The sequence below is a fragment of the Mustelus asterias genome, chromosome 10 (assembly GCF_964213995.1).
Source record: "Mustelus asterias chromosome 10, sMusAst1.hap1.1, whole genome shotgun sequence".
Lineage (NCBI taxonomy): Eukaryota > Metazoa > Chordata > Chondrichthyes > Carcharhiniformes > Triakidae > Mustelus > Mustelus asterias.
Window position 1 is genome coordinate 76,583,994 of NC_135810.1, and position 12,217 is coordinate 76,596,210.

General features: G+C 41.8%; 1 protein-coding gene across 1 annotated transcript in view; it reads left to right on the forward strand.

The window, feature by feature from the left end:
• Positions 1–12,217, forward strand: part of LOC144499693 (PC3-like endoprotease variant B) — a 532,138-nt gene that overhangs the window by 261,887 nt on the left and 258,034 nt on the right. The gene's annotated exons all lie outside the window — the stretch shown is intronic.

Genomic DNA, 12,217 nt, shown 5'->3' on the forward strand with positions numbered 1-12,217 from the left:
TAAACTGGGACTGTTCTTCCTGGAAAGACAGAGGCTGAGGGGCGACCTGATAGAAGTTTATAAAATTATGAGGGCATAGATAAGGTGAACAGTTGGAAACTTTTTTCCAGAGCAGAAATGACAATTACAAGGGGGTACAAGTTCAAGGTAAGGGGGGAAATGTTCAGTGGAGATGTGTGGGGCAAGTTTTTTACACAGGGGGTGGTGGGGGCCTGGAATGCGCTGCCAAGTGAGGTGGTTGAGGCAGACACGTTAGCGGCATTTAAGACATACCTGGATAGACACATGAACAGGTGGGGAATAGAGGGCTACAGGTGGTTGGTCTAGATAGGACAATATGATCAGTGCAAGCTTGGTGGGCTGAAGGACCTGTTCCTGTGCTGCACGATTCTGTGTTTGTTCTTTGTCAAGTGTATGCTTTGCATATGTTCAGAAGATCTCGGGGAAAATGATGCAAGTTTCAATGTGCACTCTCAAAGAGTGAGGTTTCCTGCTGGGAGTACAAATATATAATATTATCACTCGTGTCTTGACAAAGCAGATTAATTTGTGATCACTTTGTCACCAATTTGAACAATTCAGTTCTATAGTGAGTTTTGAAGGGGAGGTGATGGCCTAGTGGTATTATTGCCACACATTGATCCAGAAACTCAGCTAATGTCCTGGGGCCTGTGTTCGAATCCTTCCATGGCAGATGGTGGAATTTGAATTCAAATTTTTTAAAAAGTCTTTGGAATTAAGAATCTATTGATGACCATGAAACCATTGTCAATTGTTGGAAAAACCCACCTGGTTCACTAATGTCCTTTAGGGAAGGAAATCTGCCATCCTTACCTGGTCTTTCTTTGAGGAGGTAACAAGGAAGTTAGATAAAGGAGAACCAGTGGACGTAATTTATTTAGATTTCCAAAAGGCCTTTGGCAAGGTGCCGCGTAGGAGACTGTTAAATAAGTTAAGAGCCCATGGTGTTAATGGTAAGATTCTGGCATGGATAGAGGATTGGTTGACTGGAAGAACAGAGTATGAGTTTTAACAACACCAGGTTAAAGTCCAACAGGTTTATTTGGTAGCAAATGCCATTAGCTTTCGGAGCGCTGCTCCTTCGTCAGATGGAGTGGATATCTGCTCTCAAACAGGGCATACAGGGACACAAAATCAAGTTACAGAATACTGATTAGAATGCGAATATTTACAGCTAACCAGGTCTTAAAGATACAGACAATGTGACTGGAGGGAGCATTAGGCACAGGTTAAAGAAATGTGTGTTGTCTCCAGACAGGACAGCCAGTGAGATTCTGCAAATCCAGGAGGCAAGCTGTGGGGGTTACCGATAGTGTGACATGAACCCAAGATCCCAGTTTAGGCTGTCCTCATGTGTGCGGAACGCGGCTATCAGTTTCTGCTCAGCGACTCTGTGCTGTCGTGTGTTGTGAAGGCCGCCTTGGAGAATGCTTACCCGAAGATCAGAGGCTGAATGCCTGTGACCGCTGAAGTGCTCCCCCACAGGAAGACAACAGTCTTGCCTGGTGATTGTCGAGCGGTGTTCATTCATCCATTGTCGTAGCGTCTGCATGGTTTCCCCAATGTACCATGCCTTGGGACATCCTTTCCTGCAGCGTATCAGGTAGAAAATGTTGGCCAAGTCATGTACCAAATAAACCTGTTGGACTTTAACCTGGTGTTGTTAAAACTCTTACTGTGTTTACCCCAGTCCAATGCTGGCATCTCCACATCATGACTGGCAGAAGGCAGAGAGTGAGGATAAAGGGGTCTTTTTCAGGCTGGCAGCCGGTGACTAATGGTGAGCCTCAGGGGTCGGTGCTGGGACTGCAACTTTTCACAATATACATTAACAATTTGGAAGAAGGAGCTGAAGGTACTGTTGCTAAGTTTGCAGATGATACAAGGGTATGTAGAGGGACAGGTAGTATTGAGGAAGCAGGAGGGCTGCAGAAGGACTAGGACAGGTTAGGAGAGTGGGCAAAGAAGTGGCAGATGGAATACAATGTGGAAAAGTGTGAGGTTATGCACTTTGGAAGGAGGAATGGAGGCATAGACAATTTTCTAAATTGGGAAATGCTTCGGAAATCAGAAACACAAAGGGACTTGGGAGTCCTTGTTCAAGATTCTCCTAAGGTTAACATGCAGGTTCAGTCGGCAGTTAGGAAGGCAAATGCAATGTTAGCATTCATGTCGAGAGGGCTAGAATACAAGAGCAGGGATGAACTTCTGAGGTGATATAAGGCTCTGGTTAGACCCCTTTTGGAGTATTGTGAGCAGTCTTGGGCCCCATATCTAGGGAAGGATGTGCTGGCTTGGAAAGGGTCCAGAGGAGGTTCACAAGAATGATCCCTGGAATGGAGAGCTTGTCATATGAGGAACGGTTGAGGACTCTGGGTCTGTACTCAGAGTTTAGAAGGATGAGGGGAGATCTTATTGAAACTTACAGGATACTGCGAGGCCTGGATAGAGTGGACATGGAGAGGATGTTTCCACTCGTAGGAAAGACTAGAACCAGAGGGAACAACCTCAGGCTAAAGGGATGATCCTTTAAAACAGAGATGAGGAGGAATTTCTTCAGCCAAAGAATGGTGAATCTGTGGAACTCTTTGCTGCAGAAGGCTGTGAGGCCAGGTCATTGAGTGTCTTTAAGACAGATATAGATAGGTTCTTGATTAATAAGGGGATCGGGTTATGGGGAAAAGGCAGGAGAATGGGGATGAGAAAAATATCAGCCATGATTGAATGGCAGAGCAGACTTGATGGGCCGAGTGGCCTAATTCTGCTCCTATGTCTTATGGTCTGGTCTACATGTGACTCCAGACCCACAGTAATGTGGTTGACTCTCAACTGCCCTCGGGCAACTAGGGATAGGCAATAAATGCTGGCCAGCCAGCGATGTCCATGTCCCATGAATGAATATTTTTTAAAAGAACTCTTTACATCGTTTGATGACTGTCAGTGGGCTGGAATTTGCAGCCACTGACCACAAATATTCCCATGAATATTTAGTGATCGGTATGGCTTGGATTTCCTCTTTTCTCGCATTAGTTCGAATCTTCCAAATTAAGGGGATCATCAGGTGTCCAGCAACAGTACAGTCATCAAGTAGAGTAAGTAGCCAATCATGTTAAGGTATTTTCGCTAACAGTAAACCAGGAAGTTAAACCATTGATTCCCTTCACTTGTAAGTTTTAGATTTCACAGATAGTGAAATAAAGGATTGAAATGTACAAGTGCATTAGGTTAGAAGGCAAAACATCATATACAATGTTTAGAAAATTAAAATATGTTAGTTTTCTTATCCTAATGGAGATATCTGATATTGGCCAAATATAAAATTAATCTTTAATTATAAACTCAGTACATGGTTAAAAACCCAATTAAATCTCATTCAACAAGATGGACCTCATCAATGCATGCTCCGAATAAGCACAGAACCACTGTCAGTAACTTCAATTGTGATATTTAATTGTGCATGTGTGTACACTGGAAGTTGATGTCGGAGGAGTAATGCTCGTGAACACTTGACAGTTTTTCTGTCTTTACTACCTGTAATGATTTTTCACAGACTTCATTTGTAAACACAAAAAGGATTTATTAATAAGAGAACAGCAGCCTCATGGCTGCAGCCAGCTCCCAACATGCCTCCTGCCTAAGAAAGAACTCCACCCTCTGGGGTGATTACCCGCTCTGAGTCCCAATTGGTTCCCCAAGTCAGGTGACCCTTACTCTGCTGTGTTGCCCTTAAAGGGACAATCACCACAAATAAACCACACTACCACAAAACTTGTGCCTACCTATTTGTACGTTTCAAATAATTAACTTATGCCTTGCTAATTTGCTTACAGTTTTGCACTAATTTTAGCAGCTTATCTTTATTTTTAAGTTAGCTTCAATAAAATGTCCAAGAAATGAAATAATGGTATTGTGATAGTGGGAACAGAACAAAATCATCTTTTGGCCACTACGACCAATGTGTATATGCCTGTACGGGTGACCAAGCAATGTCTGAGGAATACAGAGAAAGCAGATTGTGATTAGAAATAGAAAATGATCAAGCCAAAAGACCACAGGTATGGCAAATGAAAATCAAATGTCAAAACAACAATGAGAAGGGATTGACGAGAAAAAAAATCAGAGACTTCAGTAGAAAATTGATGTTCTTGTATCTCTTTTACATCAAAGAAGATAAGTGACAATACAAAACACAGCAGAAAGAGAAACAGAAAATAGTAACTGATTAGACGAAACAAGACAGGGATAAAGGAAGAAATGAACAATGGAATGAATGTTTTATTTTGATCAAAGACAAATGGAGAGGAAATAAATGGGCCCCACAGATATAAGCCTCACTGTGCTCTGGTGCTGGTCCAATTTTGTTTTAAAATCATTTTACTTTCAACAAAGAGCCAGCTTTTGTACTAATTGTTCAAATGTCAAGCGCCTCTTTCATTTGGTATACTTCGGTATCTTCTCCTGTTTGACGAGGCAAATATATTTCATTATTCCTTCCATCTCTTTATATGAATGGTATGCCTTCTTGTAAAGTTGAATTCCAACACCGAGACCTCTACTTATGTTGCTGCATTCAAATTTATAGGGAAAGCTTTTCGGAGTTTTCACCAAGGTTTAATTTCCCCTCTGGTGAGCATGTGAAACTCCTCTGTGTGGCATTTTAGCACATTAGCTAGTAAGTTCACATTACATTCTCCTCTCTGCTATTTTAACAATGATGTTCATTCATTTCAAACAAATGGAAAAATAGGTTAACAAGTGTGCTAAAATAGCACACTCGCATTTTGTACAAACTTGCACGTATCCCCAGATTACTTCAAGTGTCAGTCCTTTTCCCGAATAACTTTGTCTCGTTAGCAGCCTATAAATTCAGCGTTGAATATCCTAATTCATGAATACTCTTCAAGCCAGGAGATCGACATTTTGTAGAAGAAAGTGGCTGTTTCTGTCTTAAATGACGAATGTTTTGTGGAATAATTTCCCTTTCTTCGTAAAACCACTGTTTTCACTTTACTGTCTCCTTCCTATTCTGTGAGGGCTTTCATTTATTGCCCATTACTTTTGAAGGAGACTTATTAAATTTATTTTGAAAACTACAAGATATATTCACTAATTATACACAGCCCAAATCATTTTGAAGCCTAGTATTTTTTTGAAATAGTTTCCCTTTCATAAATTAGTGGTAGCTCTTAACTCAGAATCAGCTATTAAAATTGGATTTTATAAAATGTTCAAGTATTTTGTGAATCCTGTTGTGCTAATATTAAACTCATCAGTCAATAATTGTGAAGGTCATTTTTTTCTTCCAAATTGGAAACTCATTGAGAAGCAATCCAATCTTGGAATGCTCTCAAGGCACTTCTAAGTACTTCTCTCTCCAATTCGTCTTTCCTCCTTTATTTCCTTGAGGATCTCTGGGTATATTCTGTTAGGTTTCTGTAGTGAATCAGTCAAATGCCAGTTTCCGATCACCAGCACCCTTTATTGTGCACATGATAACTCCCAGGACTTGCATGGAGAATCACTGATTGACCTCCCTGTAGGATTCGTTGAATACAAGCTCCCTGGGGACTGGTAATTAACCAAACAGATGGAGCTGGTATACCGAGCCCTGTATAAAGCAGGCCCTTGAGTAGGTCCATTTATTCCTTTTGTTCTGGTTGGGACCAGTTGTGTTCATCACAGCCTTGTGGTTTTTATTTTACTTTATTTTGTGCAATAAAAGCACAGTTCCTTTATAGCCAACTCCTGGAGTATTATTGTGCACCAAAGGAAAAGGCTGCTCCTGCAGCTTACTGTCAGGTAGTCTTCACCTCAGGATCTACAATATTGGTCCAGGTAAAGTTACAGGCTTAAATAACACAGCTCGTACTCCACAAAGTGCACGGGTAGATTAATTGTTGATCCCCCATGGCCTTTGTCGTTGTCATAACAGTTTCCCCCTTATCGACTCAGCTTTTTTTACATAATTCTTCCTTCCTATCCATCTCTATCTCTATTAAGTGCCCTCTTGATGTCCCAGTCATCTTGATTGTAGACTCAGGAATTCAGTTTAATGAAGACAATACTGTTTAGGAATTTAACTGTGATCTTTCTCAAAATTTTCAGTCTCTACTTCAGACTTTGTCTTGTCAAGTTGACTCCCTGATATCAACGTAGTTAACAGAATGAAACTTTAGAGACACTGGGGAATAAATTGTTTCACATTGCACCCATTACTTGGCACTGAATAACTGTTCAGGGGGTGAATCTTACTTAGTGGTATTCCACACCCAATCCTCTTCAGAATGATACCAGTTACCAAAATGGAAGCTGAGTAATTCCAAATGTTAAAATATAAAGATGCTCATCCACTGGTTCAAGAAAAATGCAACTCATTTATTCACAGGTTAAAACTACGCAGAGGTTTGCAGTCTCATAGCTGCAATCAGCTCCTGAAATGACTGAGTACAGAAGCCCGCATTTACCAGGGTGAACCCACAACCTGCTCCCCAGTTGGTTTCCCGGGTTATGTGACCCTTACTCTGCAGATTGATCCTTAAAGGGACAATCGCTACATCCCTCCCCCTCAAATTCCCTTTATATAAATGTCAATACTCAGTTTACACAGTCCAAGATAATTAAACATTTAGTACAGGAATTTAGTCTCAATTAAAAATGAAGCCTTTTGGGGGTTTCGGGGCGGCATGGTGGTACAGTAGTTAGCATTGCTGCCTCATAGCACCAGGGACCCGAGTTCGATTCCCGGTTTGGGTCACTGTCTATGTGGAGTTTGCACATTCTCCCCGTGTCTGCGTGAGTTTCCTCCGGGTGCTTCCGGCTTCCTCCTACAGTCCAAAGATGTGCAGGTTAGATGAATAGGTCATGCTAAATTCTCCCTCAGTGTACCCAAACAGGCACCGGAGTGTGGCAACTAGGGGATTTCCACAGTAACTTCATTGCAGTGTGAATGTAAGCCTACTTGTGATTAATAAATAACTTTTTCTGAATCCTTGTGGAGCAGTATAACTCCTTTGTCTGGGACACTCCCACTGGATTGTTGTCAGCCGAAACCACAATGACAAGTGCCTCTTCAGGCACAGACAGTTCCGTTCTGTTTTCATGGAGACGGCAGTTGTGCTTGCAACAGGATGACCAGGTACTTCAGTGCTAAAACAATCGGCAACATTTCCTGATGACAATATACTTCCTAATGACAAACCTGGCTACTGGGGCATCTCTCTTTTTCTCAATGGTCTATGTGTTTTTTGGATGATCCTTCCATCTACATCTACTTGATAAGACAGGGGGTCCAGTTTTAGAGCAAAGATTCCAGGGACCCAACTTGACCCAAAATTCTTCACATACATGGAGTCATCCACAATAATTGACTGTGTTGACTGACATGAATCATGACTTGCCTTCTTACTGCTTTGGCTGGCCTCTACCCTCCCAGCAAATTTGGAAACATGAGGCTCAGTCACATTCTGAGATGATAATTGATTAACAACTCTGCTGGCAGGACTCCTGTTGTTGCATGTGAAGTGGTCCAGAAGCCAAGATGGATGCATCTTAAGTTTCTGGTCTCCAGGGCTCCTCCTGACTGCTTCTTTAGGCCAGACTTAAATCTTTGGACAGCTCACTCAGCTAATCCGTTCAATGCTGGGTGGTGAATTTTTGAAACTCAACACTTGTGATACCGTTCCATTGTCAGACACTATGGGTCTTATTTTACCATTTTGATTCGAAGTGCTGGGCTAACTTGAAACTGGGAATGTTTCAGATCCGACTTTTAGACCTATTCTGAAGCGCCCCCATACGCACTCTGCCTGCAAAAATATCAGCGATTCCGAATTGTGTTTCACAAGCCTGTGGGCGCCTCCAGCTGCGCATGCGCAGAGAAAAAGATAGAATCCGGCTCTCCCGCCACATCCCTCCCGCCACATCCCAGGCCGGATATTGCCTCCCCTGGCTCCCACAGACATTGCCCCCCCCCCCCCTCCCACAACATTACTGACCAGCTTATCCCCCTGCCACCCAGACTGATTGCGATCCCTTCCCCCTACCGATCTCAGACGGAGTGGCAGCAGACACCCCCCCTCCTCCCCCCCACCCCCCACTGATCTCAGGCAGAGTTGCAGCGGACAACCACCCCCCCCAACCCCCACCAATCTCAAGCAGATGCTCAGCACTTATCTCCTCACTAGCTGGAGCGCCCGAATCGGACTTTTGTAGAGCATGACTGTTTCGTGCCGAATTTGGATGGGTGAGCGTAGAGGTAAAGGGGGAAGTGCCGATAAAGTTGGGCATGCAACCCATTAAGTCACTTTAAATGCACGCAAATGCATTTAAATGACCGTCTCGCCCATTTCGGGCGCAGTCCCGATCGTGGCCATTTTTGGGCCTTGGTAAAGGTGGAACCGGTGCTGAGGCGGGCGTGGATTGCGCTCCTCGCCTCACACTCGACTTTACCAAGTTTTGGCACCCGAAAACAGGTGCAACGCTATGGTAAAATTGGGCCCTATGACTTCAGGTGTTCTGTGCGTAGAAAAACATTGGTGTGATCTTTCAATAGTAGTTTGCAATATCGGAGACTTCACCTCAAAAATGCCCATCCACTTAGAGTGTGCATCAATAATGAGCAGAAACATTGTGCCTATGAATGGACCAAGTTAATCAATATAGGCTAGTACCCATGGCGGACCAAGCCATTCCCAAAGGTGCAGTGGGGCTGCAGTAGGTAATCTTTGTTGCAATCTACCTAAAAGTAATCTCCCAAATTGATTTTGGCCATTTTCTGTTTAGCTCCCTGTACAAAAGAAATAATGCTTCCACATCCTTCACCTCAAATTTTGAAGAGTTTGTACAAATTTAAATGTTTTCCCTCTAGGGTCTTTTCTAGAGCTGTGTCCTTCCTCAACCTGCTCTAGTTTCTCTGCTTTAACCTCCAGCATTTTAAGTTGAAATTTTATCTCTCTTTCTCCTTTTCATTGTGATCCCTTGTTAATCTTTCCATTTCCAAGCCATTGCAATTTCCTTTTGAAAAGTTATCTCTCTTTCTTCTCTTTCCCTTTCTTTCTGCTTTTCCTGCATTGCTTGTTCAAGTTTTTTTTTCATTTATATTTCTTTTTCCTTTTCTTTTTGCTGCATTTCTAATTGTTTCATTTGTAATTGAATTTAGCTAATTCAATTGCCTCACTTTTTGATAAACTTGGTCCCTGAGCCAAACCTTCCAACTTTAAATGTTTTGCTGTGCTTTCAATAATCTCATCCTTCCTTACCCCTGAAGGTAATGCCAACTCAAATTTATCAGCCAATTCATTTAACTGAGTGTTGGTTACTTTCTGAAAATCAATCAGTTATATCTTCCATCTTTAGGACAGTCTTAACAATTTCCAATGCCATTTTGGATTCTAACCTGTACAATATGCCTCAAAGTAACTCCAATTCCTTTGTCCAGTACTCTGTACCCTGCCTACTCTTTCTTAAGGATTCATAAATCCCACCATTTAACAATAAATCTCAAACCAAGTTTTACTATTAGGCATCCAGTCAACCTTTCACCACATTTTGAAATCCCACAAGAGCCCCCACTTTTGTTACAATCCAAGTTGATGTAGTAACTGGATGGGAAGATCTTAGAATGGAACCGTGGCTCAAAAGATCATTGCCGGAATTTTACTGCTCTGCCTGCCACGAAATCGGAGCGGATGAGGGGTGGACAATGGAAAAATCCTTTGACCTCCGGTGGAATTTTCTGGTCTCGTTCGAGCGAGGCCATAAAATCCTGCCCCACATTTTTTTTTATAAAACAGAGGAACAGAATCACAGGACGACTAATTAGTTTTAACAAGAAAAACAATGTTTGTTATGCAATACACTTTTACTCCCTCCTTAGCTTAATAAATGCACACAGATTTTAAGATTAACACAGATTACAATATACATCTTGAACTCCAGTGGTCTCAGTAACACAAAGTCCCCTTAAACACACAGATTGGCTCTGGTCAGACAGACACTTTGCTCTGAACCCAAGTTACTGTCTATGGGTTTCTTTTCAGAATTCCCCCCCCTCTCAGATGATTGCCACGTGAGAGTTTCCCTTCTGCTGCCTCACAGTGCCAGGGACCTGGGTTCAATTCTGGCCTCAGGTCACTGTCTGTATGGAGTTTGCACTTTCATCCTGTGTTGGCATGTGTTTTCTCCAGTACTACGGTTTCCTCCCACACTCCAAAGATATGTAGGTTAGGTTGATTGGCCATGCTAAATTACCCCTTAGTATCAGGGGGACAAGCAGAGTAAATACGTAGGGTTAGAGGGATCGGGCCTGGGTGGAATTGTTGTTGGTGCAGCTCAATGGGTTGAATGGCCTCCTTCTGCACTTTAAGAATTCTTTGATTAGCAGTTTGCAATTCTAAATCCAGTCCAGGTTTTCCAAATTACTCTCTTAAACAAAGCTTCTGCTTCATTTTAACAGCAAACACAGTATCCAGGTTTTACACCACCCCTTTAGGATTTATTTGTATTGACTACTGTACAAACTGTTCACAATTGCTTTAACTCTCGATTCCCAGACTCTATTAAAACGGCTTCAAAATTTTCATTTACCTCTGAAGTCTGTTTTTCCACTTTAAATTTGATTACTGCAATTGTCTCTTTAACTCAGAAAACTTTGTTTACTCTTCCTTGAATTCTTCTGACAATACCTTGGGCTCTATTCTCTTAACTTCAGTAATCTTAAGACACTATCTGTCCCAATTCCTTGGTTATCTGGACTGTAACTGACTTTAGGAGGCCTGCCTCTTTACAGCTCTTGTCCCGTCCAATCTTTCTTCCGACAGAGTTGAGAGATGTTCACTCGCTGCTACTCTTCTACAACTGTCATATATCCAAACTAAAATTTAAGAAGCTTTCATATCTTACAAGGCCCTTAGTTGCTAAGCAACAACTGCTAGTCTATTTACTCTTGATGCCGTAGCCCCCTCTAAGCACATAATTGGAACTGAACCAATCCCCACGCATACAAACACCTTCGTCCAGCATGAATCTAACAATAGGTTTTACCTTCACTTCCACAGAAACATTAAATTAAACCTACTTAAAACTATATCTTATTTCTAATGTTTACCAATGCAAATATACATCCCTTAAAACTACCTTTGTTTTCCTAACAACCAGTCCTCATCCTCCAAAATTAATCCTGTTTGTTAAGTCAGAGGTGGAACGCTTGGTAATGCGAAACACACATGATTCCTTTGAGAAACCTGTGGGCAACAGTGGAAATGCAATAGACCTAGATTCATGCTTCCACAAGAGCCTTAATTGAAAAGATATGGCTGAAGCAAAGGCTCTGCTGTCTGACAGGTCTGGTGACGTAGTGCAGTGCAGACCACAAAAAATACCATATATTCATTCTGTACATTCAAACCTCTGGTAAACACAAGCCTAATCAGTTATTCTTATCACTACTCATTCTTCGATTTCTCCTCTTCAGTGCTCCCCTCGTGGCATGTTTTCAATTCTAGCTCATCAGTCCTTGACTTTTATCAACCTTTCACTGTCTTGCCCTGATTCAGAACTATTCTCCTCTCCTTTGGTTATTCCAATATTTGGATTTAAAATGATACAGCATTCCATGGTAAAAACGTTCTTCCTCACGATGAAGCCTTTTCCCGAGCAAAAGTGAACTTGGGACTATCTTTAATTTACATCCAGGTGCAACATTTCTTATATACTCTGACAGGGGTGAAAATGCTGCTATAAATGGTGCTCACACAAATAAAAAATAAAGCAGCTAAAAAGGTTTAACTTGAATGGTTAAAGCAAATATTCCATTTTGTGTATTGCTGGGTCATATAACCCTCACAAATCTATTGGATGTGAGGGGTCAGTTCGGGAGTATAAGAACAATAGTGATAGTTGAGTGAGCACAAGGTAAATTCAAGGAAAAGGAACCTCCAGGTGTTGTGTATTGCTGGAACGTAGTCAAACCTTAGCTTTGTGGGTGTTAGAGATTCTGGGGCATTGAAATTGGCTCTTGGATCAGTTACAGTCTAAGGTTTGCTGATACAAATGGCAAGTACAGTCAAAACTTACAACAAACCTTATCTATAAAGCATAGCTTTTCAACAGGTAAGCTGCTAAAAAAGCTTACATCAGGTTGTAATTGCATGATTATGCTAAGAAACATGAACACAGGATTTTATTGCAGACACTATTT